Below are 11583 nucleotides of genomic sequence, written 5' to 3'. Positions count from 1 at the left end.
TCTTTGTAATTTAAGTAATGAAATTAGTTAGTTCATGTAATTTTAAATTTATTAATTATTTAATATTTATTTATAATTAATCTATTTTCTTTAACTAATTTAATTAACAGAAAAATTATTTGGAGAATTAAGCTGTTGTGAATTAAAAAAAAGAATTAAAAATAAAAAATTAAATAATATATTTTTTAAAATAAAATAACAAAATAATTAATTTTATGAAAATATAGATACTAAATATTAATATTTTTTTTATTATTTTGATAAATATTAGGATTTTTTTAAAAAATTCTCAAATTAATTTTAGAAAATAAATAATTTAATTTATATTATATTATATTATATTATCTCAAAATTATTCCTTATATTTTTGTCATAAGTCAGAAAATTTTGAGAAATTAAATTAAGATTATTTGATAAATGTTATGATTAAAAGGAATTAATTTTGAAAATAAGTAAATTTATATAGCCATTTTAATTAATTGAAAATTAAATTTTAAAATCATAAAAAAAATAATTTTTTATCATAAAAATACATATTTTTAATTTTTGTTAATAAATCACATATATCACCTAAAATTATTTCAATGTAAATTTTTTTCATTCACAAACATCAAGCTTACTTGAAAATACAAAAATTCTTTATCAATGATACCAACTTGGTTGGTTTTAATTTTTTTAATATAACTATATTCAAACTTTAGAAATAATTTTAATATTATTAAATTAAAACTGATCAGCATATATTTAATTTTAATTTTTAAAGAATATATTCCGAGGACAGGGATTACTATTTATATATACGGCAAAAGATCGGCAAATGGTCGGGAATTTTGGAGGAGGCTAGCATGCGCGGCGAGTTTGAGAATATTAACGTGCGCACAATGTGTTTATTTTATTTGGAAGATGATGTCCATTAGGTTACACATCATTCATTTTTTAATTCTTAATCATGGGATTAAATAAAAAGCATGCCCCATTAAACTAATCATTTTAAACAAAGCCATCATTAGTTTGACCCTATTTGCCTTGGATTTCTTTTTTTTTTTTTTTTTTTTTTACGTTTTGGATTTATTTATTTCATTTAATTAAGATCCTTAAGCAAATTTGCTTTATGCTTTTTTTAACAATTGATTATAATTAAGATTCTAATTTGAAAATTGATAATTATGGAGATAATTCTAATATTATTAAATTAAAAATTTTTAACGTATAATAAAATAATATCACATAAGTTAATTTCTTTTATCATTTATAAAAAAAATGATTCCGATTTTATCGTTTTATGATATAATTTTTATTTCTTTTAAAATAAGTTTTTTTATACACCAGAACATCTTTTTATATTCGTTTTATGGTATATAAAAAATTATTACCCTCAAAATTTATAATTATCTCTCTCAATAATACCTTCTTCAAATAAAAATAAATTATTTTATTAAGTTAAAACAATTGAATTCTTTTAAATTATTAAGTTTATAAATATACAAATTAATTAAAAATTAATTAAATTAAATTCTTATAAAAAGAAAGACTAACAGTAATTGTTAACATAGTAGTGATATGGGACATTAGTGGCCTTAATGCCTTATGCCATTGTTGAGATTTAAATAGCCACAATTATAGGGTGTGCAAACGGTCGGTTCGGTTCCAAACCGAACCGAACCAATAAAACCGAAAATCAAAATCAAAATTTTTAAAAACCAAACTGAACCGATTGATAAGAGAAAATCGAATCGAATCGAACCGATAAATACGGTTTGATTCGGTTTTAAACCGATCAAACCGAAATTTATAAAATTTCATATTTTTAATATTAAATCTAAATAATAAAAACATAAAAACAAAAAAATCTTAAGGTTTGGTTCGGTTTTCTTTGATTTCGGTTCAGTTTGATTCGGTTCGATTCAATTTGATTCGATTTTTTTTTGATTTCCTATATATATTAATAATTTCGGTTCAGTTCGGTCTTTTTCATTTTTTTATGAAAATAACCGAACCGAACCAATTAATCGAAATTATCAAAATTATAAACCGAACCGAACCGATTAAATTTTAAAACCGAACCGATTGAACCGAATTAATCGGTTCGGTTCGGTTTTTCGGTTTAAACCGAAAACTGCACACCCCTACACAATTAATTAGGCAAATGCCACTTAGAATTGGCAAGAAAGTGAAATTATAATTATATATGAAGTTGGATTTAGGATTTTTTTATTATTAATAGTTAGATCAATTATTTATAAAATTATGTGTGATAATGAAAGATATCATTCATGACATGCATAAAATAATTGTTTTTCAAATGTATATATATATATATATATATATATATATATATATATATATATATATATTAATTGAATTGATTAAATATGATTTTTTAATTAATAAAATATAAAAAAATTATTTTGTATTTATTTAAAGAGATATATGAGTAAAAATCCTTAATATTCTATTATTGAAAGAAAAAGAGAAAAATGGGAAAAAATTTTTACATATATTTGGTTTATATAAATTTAAAGATATATTAAAACTCTGTTTCGAGAAAATAATTTGTATATGAAAAATATTTTTCATTAAAATATTTTTTATTATTTGATTGCAATGTTAAACTAATATACATACATAAATATTTTTATATTTTTGATAAAATTATGAAAGTTTGAAACATGACTTTCCCATCTTCTAACTTTTCAGTTTGATTTCAAATTTTATTTTCTAAAAAAAAACAAATAATTCTAATTTATAATTTATTCCATATCATTATATATATATATATATATATATATATATATATATATACTGTGCACGATTCCTGGGGTACCGAACCGATAAGAATCGTATCGAATTGAATTTATTTTGATATTTTGGTTCAGTTATAGTTCTTCACTAAGAACCGAACCGATAAGAATAGTACCAAACAGAATTTATTTTGATACTTTAATTCAGTTCTGGTTCTTTACTAAGAACTGAACCGGAACCGAACTGAAACCGTATCGAATCAATAACTGAATTTATACATATATTTTTTTGGATGTATTATATACTTTCAATATAATTATATATATTTATATATGTACGTATAGTTATGAACTAAATATAACATAATATTATATTTTATTTTTTTATATTTTTTTAATAATTTTAGTTATAAATATATTAAATTACCTTATAATTCTTAATTATAAATATACTATTATCTTTTATACACACAAACACATATATAAATTCTTAATTATATTTATATCTTATAGTTAAATATTATATGATTAATAAATAATTAAAATGTATATTATATGATATACTTATACTATTATATTATATAATATATTTAATCATAAATTATATATACACTTTAGGTATAGCTAAAAGATATATTATATGATATATTATGTATTAATAACCCAATTTAAAACTTAAATGTTAATTTAAGAATGACTTTTTAAGAAAATAATGATATAAAATTATTTTAAGAACCGAGAATCGAATCGAGAAACTTCACTTCTGGTTTCTAGCCAAACTCCGAACCGAATCGGAACCGAACACTCCTAATATATATATATATATATATATATATATATATATATATATATATATATATATATATATATATATATATATATATATATATATATATCATAAGAAAGGCAGAGATTAATTACTTACATTTTTCAAACTTTAAAATTAATTCATCTAAGGAATTTAAATTTAAATACTATTTTAAATTGTATTTTGTCCTAACAATGAAAAGGGGCAAATCAAATAACCAAGGGTTATCTTATCCTCCCCATGAGAAAACTTTTTTTCTTTGCCAATCAACATTTTGTATGGCAATTACCAATTTTACTCAAAACAAGTATGTATATGAAAATTGAACAAATTTAAGCGATTAAGAAAAAAATGGGTTAAGCGATTAAGAATTTAGTTTTTGATGTATCTCATAATTTCGAGTTTAAATCCCATTACCTATTGTTAGAGTTTTTTGTGGGTTGATGATATATAAATCCTACTATAAATTTTCAATAGTTTATAGGATTTTGCTTAACGTTGAATAGAGATATTTCTTTTATTTGTAATATTTTTGTGTAAAAAAAAAAATAACCAATTTTAATTTCTTACTTAAGGTGAAGATAACTACCAAAGTACATAATGTATTGCATGTGAGACATTAAGCAACATAAATAAATAACTTACTTAGCCTCAATAATCAAATCCCATCTAGTTGGAGTTTAGACCCACCAACCACTATCACTCCCCAAGGAAGATTTCACTTGATGAGTGTAGCTAGCTAGCCCCAGGCAATTATTATTACCTTCCTCCATTTGCTGCCTTTTTTCTCATTAAAAATGATTATGGGATAATCTAGAAGAAGGATATGATTGTAGAATGTCTGTGCTTTTCCCTCTGGATTAACTTTTGCAATTGACTTTCATATTTTTTAACATGAGGGACATTAAGGAAATGAATTGACAAAAAATATTTTATGATTAAATAAAAAATTAAATTATTTTTTATATTATAATTAAATAATAAAAGATATTTTTTTAAGAAAAATATTTTTTATTATAATTTTTTTTTCTGCTAAACAAATAAAGTGTTAATAAGAAATAAGTTTTTTTTTTTTTATAAGAGCCTTAATAAGTAAAAGATGAATTGAATTTGATGAATTTGGATAATCACAAATAAATTAACTTTTTTGTGAATCATAAAACAGATATTAAAGGATACCTAGTAAATCTGAAAAACATAATATGGATATCTACCAATCAGACAATGCATCATCATTAGAGAGTAATCATGGTGAAAATAATATTATAATTTCAGAATTAAATCAAGTTATTATTAATAATAATGAGAAAATAATTTTATTATAATACTTTAAACATAAAAGATAATTTTTACTGTAAATACAAAACATATATTTTTTTGGGATGCCATTATGATTAAAACATCTTAATGACATGGATCACATACATTTGCTTTTATCTTAACATTTGGTGAATATCAAAATTAATAAATTATGATATTTATGAACAATTATGAAACTAATTATTGTATGTGTAGTTATGATTAAGAAGCATTATTAACACTAATTAATTTATAAGAGGACTATGCTTATGCACATGATACTTAGTCTCATTTGGTAGTGCATTATACTAATTATTTTTTAATAATCAAAATGCTTGTGTTGTGCCAGCCTTATCTACTACCTAACACTGGCAGGCAGGCAGGCAGGCAGGCATCAAGTGCCTACTTTTGTTTTTAACCGTTAAAAGTGGGGAAAAATGTTTGAGGAATTTTTTTCTTAAAATATATATAATTGCATATAGAAAATGTAGTAAGCGAAATATAAAAAATTAATAAAATTTATGCTAAAATTTCCGAAGGATATGTGGAGCAATTATTATTAAAATAAAAAATCATGAAAATAAAGCTTTTATTTTGCAAAACTTTATTATTATTATTATTATTAGAGTATGAATTAACTCTGATTGTGATATATTTTTAATTATTAAATTAATTTAATTTGTAATAAAAGATTATTATCAACTTTATCATGGTTAGAGGAGGGCAAAATGTTCAATTTAGTCCTGTAATTATTGGAGAAGTTTAATTTAGTTCAATTTTGACTTTTTGTCCAATTTAACTTAAAATTTTCAATTTAAACTTAATTTAACTCAAAAATTAAAATTTATTACCTGAATTTCTTGATTTATTAATTTAAATTAAAACTTAAGAAATTTAATTTCTTTATTTCTTTATTTAAGCTCAAAAATTAAGAAACTTATTTGCTTAATTTTCTTTATTTTTTAGCTAAAATAAGTTTAAATTAAAATTTATGAATTAAATTAAATAAAAGTTAAAAAGAGTTAAATTAAACTTTTCAAATAAGTATAAAGAATAAATTGAACTTGAAGCCATTAGAGAAGAGTGATTATTATTCATTTTTTTTTAATTTTTAAAAAATACATAGAAACTTTTGAGATATATATATGTGTGTGTGTGTGTGTGTGTGTGTGTGTGTGTATGTGTCACGACCCAACCAATGGGAATGACCGGCACTAGGACCTAGGCCAGCCTAAAGCTCCCGAAGCCAGTAAGCCTAACTATTCCTCAACCCAATCCTAAGGCCCATTTGGGCCTAATTTCAAGAATTTAATCGGACAAAGTCCGATCATAAAATAAACCATTCAACAAGCAGTTTTTGACTCGTCCGACCTGTAAACAAAATATAAAATAAATTGGGAAGCTCAGCTCACCCTCCACATGCTCATAATATCAAAAATCCAATGGGAGCTCAGCTCCCTCGTCCAATCCAGCCATACATACAGTTAATAATTTTACAGGTCCAACATAACTTTTATAATATAGGCCCAAAATAAAATAAGTACTTCTAACACATGCGGAGTCTAAAATTTAACTCAATTGAACAAAATACATTAAATACTATTAATGGATCTACGAAGAAGAAGAGCAGGTTAGCCACAATAAATAACCCTTCTGTAGCCTAGAAAAATAGATGAACAGGAGTGAGCATTCGACTCAGAGAGTAAAATACTAATTTTAACCACAATTTCTATAGCTAACTAAAGCTAATGCATCCTAAGGAATGGAAATGCAACATCATCATTAATTTTCATACAAACCACATCATAACAGTAAAAAGGCAATTTGGAGCACTCACCCACCCAACACTATACAAACAGTACATATATGGGAGCTGATCCCCTATACAGCTCTCTTAATTCAACCTCTCCCAGCGAGTCTCTCTCAAGCTGGACTTTCGCTTAATAAACCAAGTGCAGGGTCCCAGTGAGTGTCTCTCAAGCTGTGTCTACTCCGACTTATCCATAAAGAACCAGGTCTCAGCGAGTGTCTCTCAAGCCATGTCTACCCGTCCTGTCCATATCCAATACCATACCACACGCACACCAACACACGCACACTGCTCCAAATTACCACAAACAACATCTATGGCACTTCATCAATTATGAATGCAATATAAAACGTGCCTAGTATTTAACTATATAGATACATATTTATAAGTGATGCATGGGCATGCTTGAACATATAATAATATCGAAATTATAATTAAAATTAATATTTTACTCAGGTCATTGAGGAAGGACTCACCTGACAAATTCCATAGCAACTATTTAATATATTGACTCGATACAAGCTTGGAAAAAACCAAAGACATCCTAGGTCGTGCTGAAAATCCGGCAGAGTTTCCCCTAGACCTAGAACCTACCCAACCTGAAAAAGGGTTCAAATTACACTTCTATATTCACAAGCCACACATCCACAACTCAATCATATCACATGGCTCCTCCTGGGTCCACCCAAATAGTCAACAATCATAATTTAAAAAATTACACTTTAGTCCCTACAGTTACCCCTTTTGCAAAAACTACTCAAATGAGCTCTAAAAATTCTAAAACATTACCCCGCGGTCCTCAGCAATATTTTAGAGTTAACGCAAAAGGAATTAAATTTTTTTAACCTACCACGAATATTTTATAGATTTTTAATCGAAATCAAGTACTAGATAATTAAGCAAAATGAGGGTTCGGGTTTATCTATGCCAATTTCGACCTTGGAGTCGCATCTGGGACATTTGAAAACGGTGGGATAGCCTCTAACCTCGACTCAATTCGGAGACATTTTGAATTTGAATTGAAGGTACCTACACGAAGCCCACAACACGGGAGTTAGTATATAATTTTTATGAAATTTTCTAAACTCATTTAATGCTAAAAAAAAAATACTGTGAAGTCTCGTGGGACCAAAATTTGAAATGCGCTCTCAACAAGTGGAGCACTCCTCTCAATTTTTGGTGGGGTTTGCGTTTTGAAAAATGAGTCAAAAAAATTAAATAAACCACTCAATGGATTTTAGTGTTCTTGGTGTCTATGGAAAGCTCTCGAGGTGTAGATGGGTTTTGGTATAAGACCCGATCCAATCGGTGGCCGAATCGACAGGATTTTAGTTGGGAAGACGAAACGGCGTGCTGCGCGCGTAAGCACCTTTGGGCTTGTTTTTCCAGCGCTACAGGCTGCGGCCAGTGAGGGGGAAGAGCTGAGGTGGTGCTCCGGCTAGCTGGAGTGGCTGGGGCGGCAAGAGGCGAAGGGAGGAGAGAGAAAACTAGAGAGAGAGGGAGGGTGTCGGGGCGCGCGAAGGAGAAAAAGAAAAAGAGAAAATGGGCCGGTCCGATTAGACCGGTCGGTTCTGGTCTGGTTCAATTCTACCAGTTCAATTCAAGATACCCGGAAATGAAATTTTACTCTGTTCTGAGACCAAAAACGAGGCCCAAAAATTTCAGAAAAATTCTAGAAAACTCAGAAAAATTTATTGAGTCCAAATATATTTTTAATTTTGCCACGTGGTCTTTAAATTAATTTTTAAATATCATCAAAGTTTTATATTTTTTAAAAATCAAACCTGATTTCTAAAATCCAAAAAATTTCAAATAATTTTCCAAAATTTAAATAAAATAAAATATTAATATTTAACCATAAAATAATTAATTTAAAAATTAGGAATGTTACATTCTTCCCCCCTTTACAAAAAATTCATCCTCGAATTTTTTTTACACAAGGCAGAATAAAAGAACAGAATTATACATTGAATAAATAAGGATACTTGCTACGCATGTCTCGCTCTTACTCCCAGGTGCACCCTTCAACTGACTGGCTCCTCCATAGAGCCTTAACTATAGGGATCTGTTTTGATCTTAGCTGCCTCACTTGGTAGTCCACTATGGCTACAGGTTACTCCTCAAACGTTAAGTCTTCTTTCTGCTCTACTACATCCGACTGTAACACTTGAGAAGGATCAGGTATGTATTTCCTGATCATGGAGATGTGAAATACAGGATGAACATGAGAAAGATTGGTGGGTAACTCCAATCGATAAGCAATTGCTCCAACTCTATCAGTAACCTCAAAAGGTCCAATATAACGAGGTGCCAACTTGTCCTTTTTTCCAAATCTCATGACTCCCTTTATTAGAGAAACCTTCAGGAATACGTAATCGCCTACTGCAAACTCTACATCCCTCCGTCTGGGATCTGCATAACTCTTTTGCCTACTGAAAGCTGTTTTCAATCATTCTCTAATTAAAGGAACCATCTCTAAAGTATACTGCACTAAGTCTACATCATGCACCTTCGCTTCTCCGATTTCCATCCAACACAGAGGAGACCTACACTTTCTACCATATAGCGCCTTATAGGGTGCCATCCCGATGCTAGAATGATAACTGTTGTTATAGGCAAACTCCACCAAGGGTAGCTGATCATCCCATTGACCTCTAAAATCCAAAACACACATGCGAAGCATGTCTTCTAGTGTTTGGATTGTTCTTTTGGAGTGCCCGTCTGTCTGAGGGTGGAAGGCAGTACTAAAGTTTAATTGCATGCTAAGTGCCTCTTGCAGCTTCCTCCAAAACCTAGAAGTGAACTGAGGTCCTCTGTCAGATATTATAGAAGCAGGAACTCCATGCAATCTAACTATTTCTCAAACATAGAGCTGGGCGTACTGTGCAATAGAATATGTGGTTTTCACAGGCAAGAAATGAGCTGATTTAGTTAAATGATCTACAATTACCCATATTGAATCATATCCCCGCGTGGTACGAGGTAACCCAATTACAAAATCCATAGTGATCATTTCCCACTTTCATTTCGGGATAGGAAGCTCTTGCAGCTTCCCTGACGACCTCTGATGTTCAAATTTCACCTTCTGACAAGTCAAGCACTTGGACACAAAATATGCTATGTCTCTCTTCATGCCATTCCACCAGTAGCTATCTTTCACATCATGGTACATCTTGGTGGAGCCTGGGTGGACATTGTACAGTGTATAGTGTGCTTCTCGCATGATTTTATTTCTGAGATTGTCCACGTCGGGCACACATATCCTGGAACCTTGCATAAGAGAGCTATCATTGGCAAATCCGAACTCACCACCTTCACCCTACTGTACTCTTTCTATAATCTTCATCAATTGCGTCTTTGTCCGAGAAACTCGATTCGCCTCGCAGTCCGGTCTCACTGAAAAATGGGCCAATAATACCCCCTCATCTGAAAGATCTAAGATCAGACCTTGATCCATCAACTCATGTACTTCCTGAATCAATGCTCTCTTCTCCGCTGATATGTGCGCTAAGCTGCTAAAAGATATTTTGCTCAAAGCATCTGCTACTACATTAGCCTTCCCAGGGTGGTACTGGATGGTACAATCATAGTCCTTCAGAAGCTCCATCCATCTCCTCTATCTCAAATTTAAATCCCTCTGTTGGAAGATGTACTTCAAACTCTTGTGGTCGGTGTATATCTTGCACACTTCACCAAACAGGTAGTGTCTCCAGATCTTTAGTACAAAGACTACAGCTGCCATTTTCAAATTATGGGTGGGGTAGTTCTACTCATGCCACTTTAGCTGCCTTGAAACATAAGCCACTACTTTTCCATTCTGCATCAAAACATACCCTAAGCCAACTCTGGAGGGATCACAGTACACGGTATATCCTTCACCACTCATCGGTAATATCAACACAGGGGCAGTAGTTAGACATTCCTTAACCTTCTGGAAGCTCTCCTCACAATCATCTGTCCAAATGAATGGAATATTCTTCTGAGTTAACTTAGTTAGGGGAGCTGCTATCCTGGAGAAATCCTGTACAAAACGTTTGTAGTAGCCAGCTAGGCCCAGAAAACTTCACACCTCAGTGACTGTTGTAGGCCTAAGCCAATCAGTTACCACCTCAATTTTCTTAGGATGCACTTGAATGCCTTCACTAGAACCACGTGTCCCAAGAATGAGATGTTTTCTAGCCAAAATTCACATTTTGAAAATTCGGCATATAGCTGATGCTCCCTCAAAGTCTGCAACACCATCCTCAAATGCAACACATGCTCTTCCTCGGTCCGAGAGTATACCAAAATGTCATCTATGAATATGATGACAAAACGGTCCAGGAATGGCCTGAACACCCTGTTCATCAAGTTCATGAAGGCCGCTGGTGCATTAGTGAGTCCACAAGACATCACCAAGAACTCATAATGACCATATCTTGTCCTGAATGCTGTCTTGGACATATCCTCATTCCTGATTCTCAACTGATGGTAGCGTGATCGTAGGTCTATTTTGGAAAAGAATCTAGCTCCTTGGAGAATTCAAACACATCATCGATCCGAGGAAATGGATACTTATTCTTCACAGTCACCCTGTTCAGCTATCTATAGTCAATGCACAACCTCAAGGACTCATCTTTCTTTCTCACAAATAGAATAGGAGCGCCCCAAGGTGAAGTGCTCGGACGTATTAAACCCTTGTCCAAAAGCTCCTATAGTTGCTCCTTTAGCTCTTTCAATTCTGCCGGTGCCATCCTGTAAGGTGGCATTGATAGGGGGTTTGTACCCGGCACAACATCAATGCAGAACTCTATTTCCCTTCTGGGTGGCAACCCTGGAAGCTCCTCAGGGAAGACATCCATGAATTCTCTGACAACAGGAACATTTTCCATGTTAACACCTTCTACATATGTATCTCTCACCAATGCCAAATACCCTTGACATCC

Source organism: Hevea brasiliensis, chromosome 7 (assembly GCF_030052815.1).
Source record: "Hevea brasiliensis isolate MT/VB/25A 57/8 chromosome 7, ASM3005281v1, whole genome shotgun sequence".
NCBI lineage: Eukaryota > Viridiplantae > Streptophyta > Magnoliopsida > Malpighiales > Euphorbiaceae > Hevea > Hevea brasiliensis.
The sequence above is the reverse complement of the archived record's forward strand: the minus strand, read 5'-3'. Positions refer to the sequence as shown.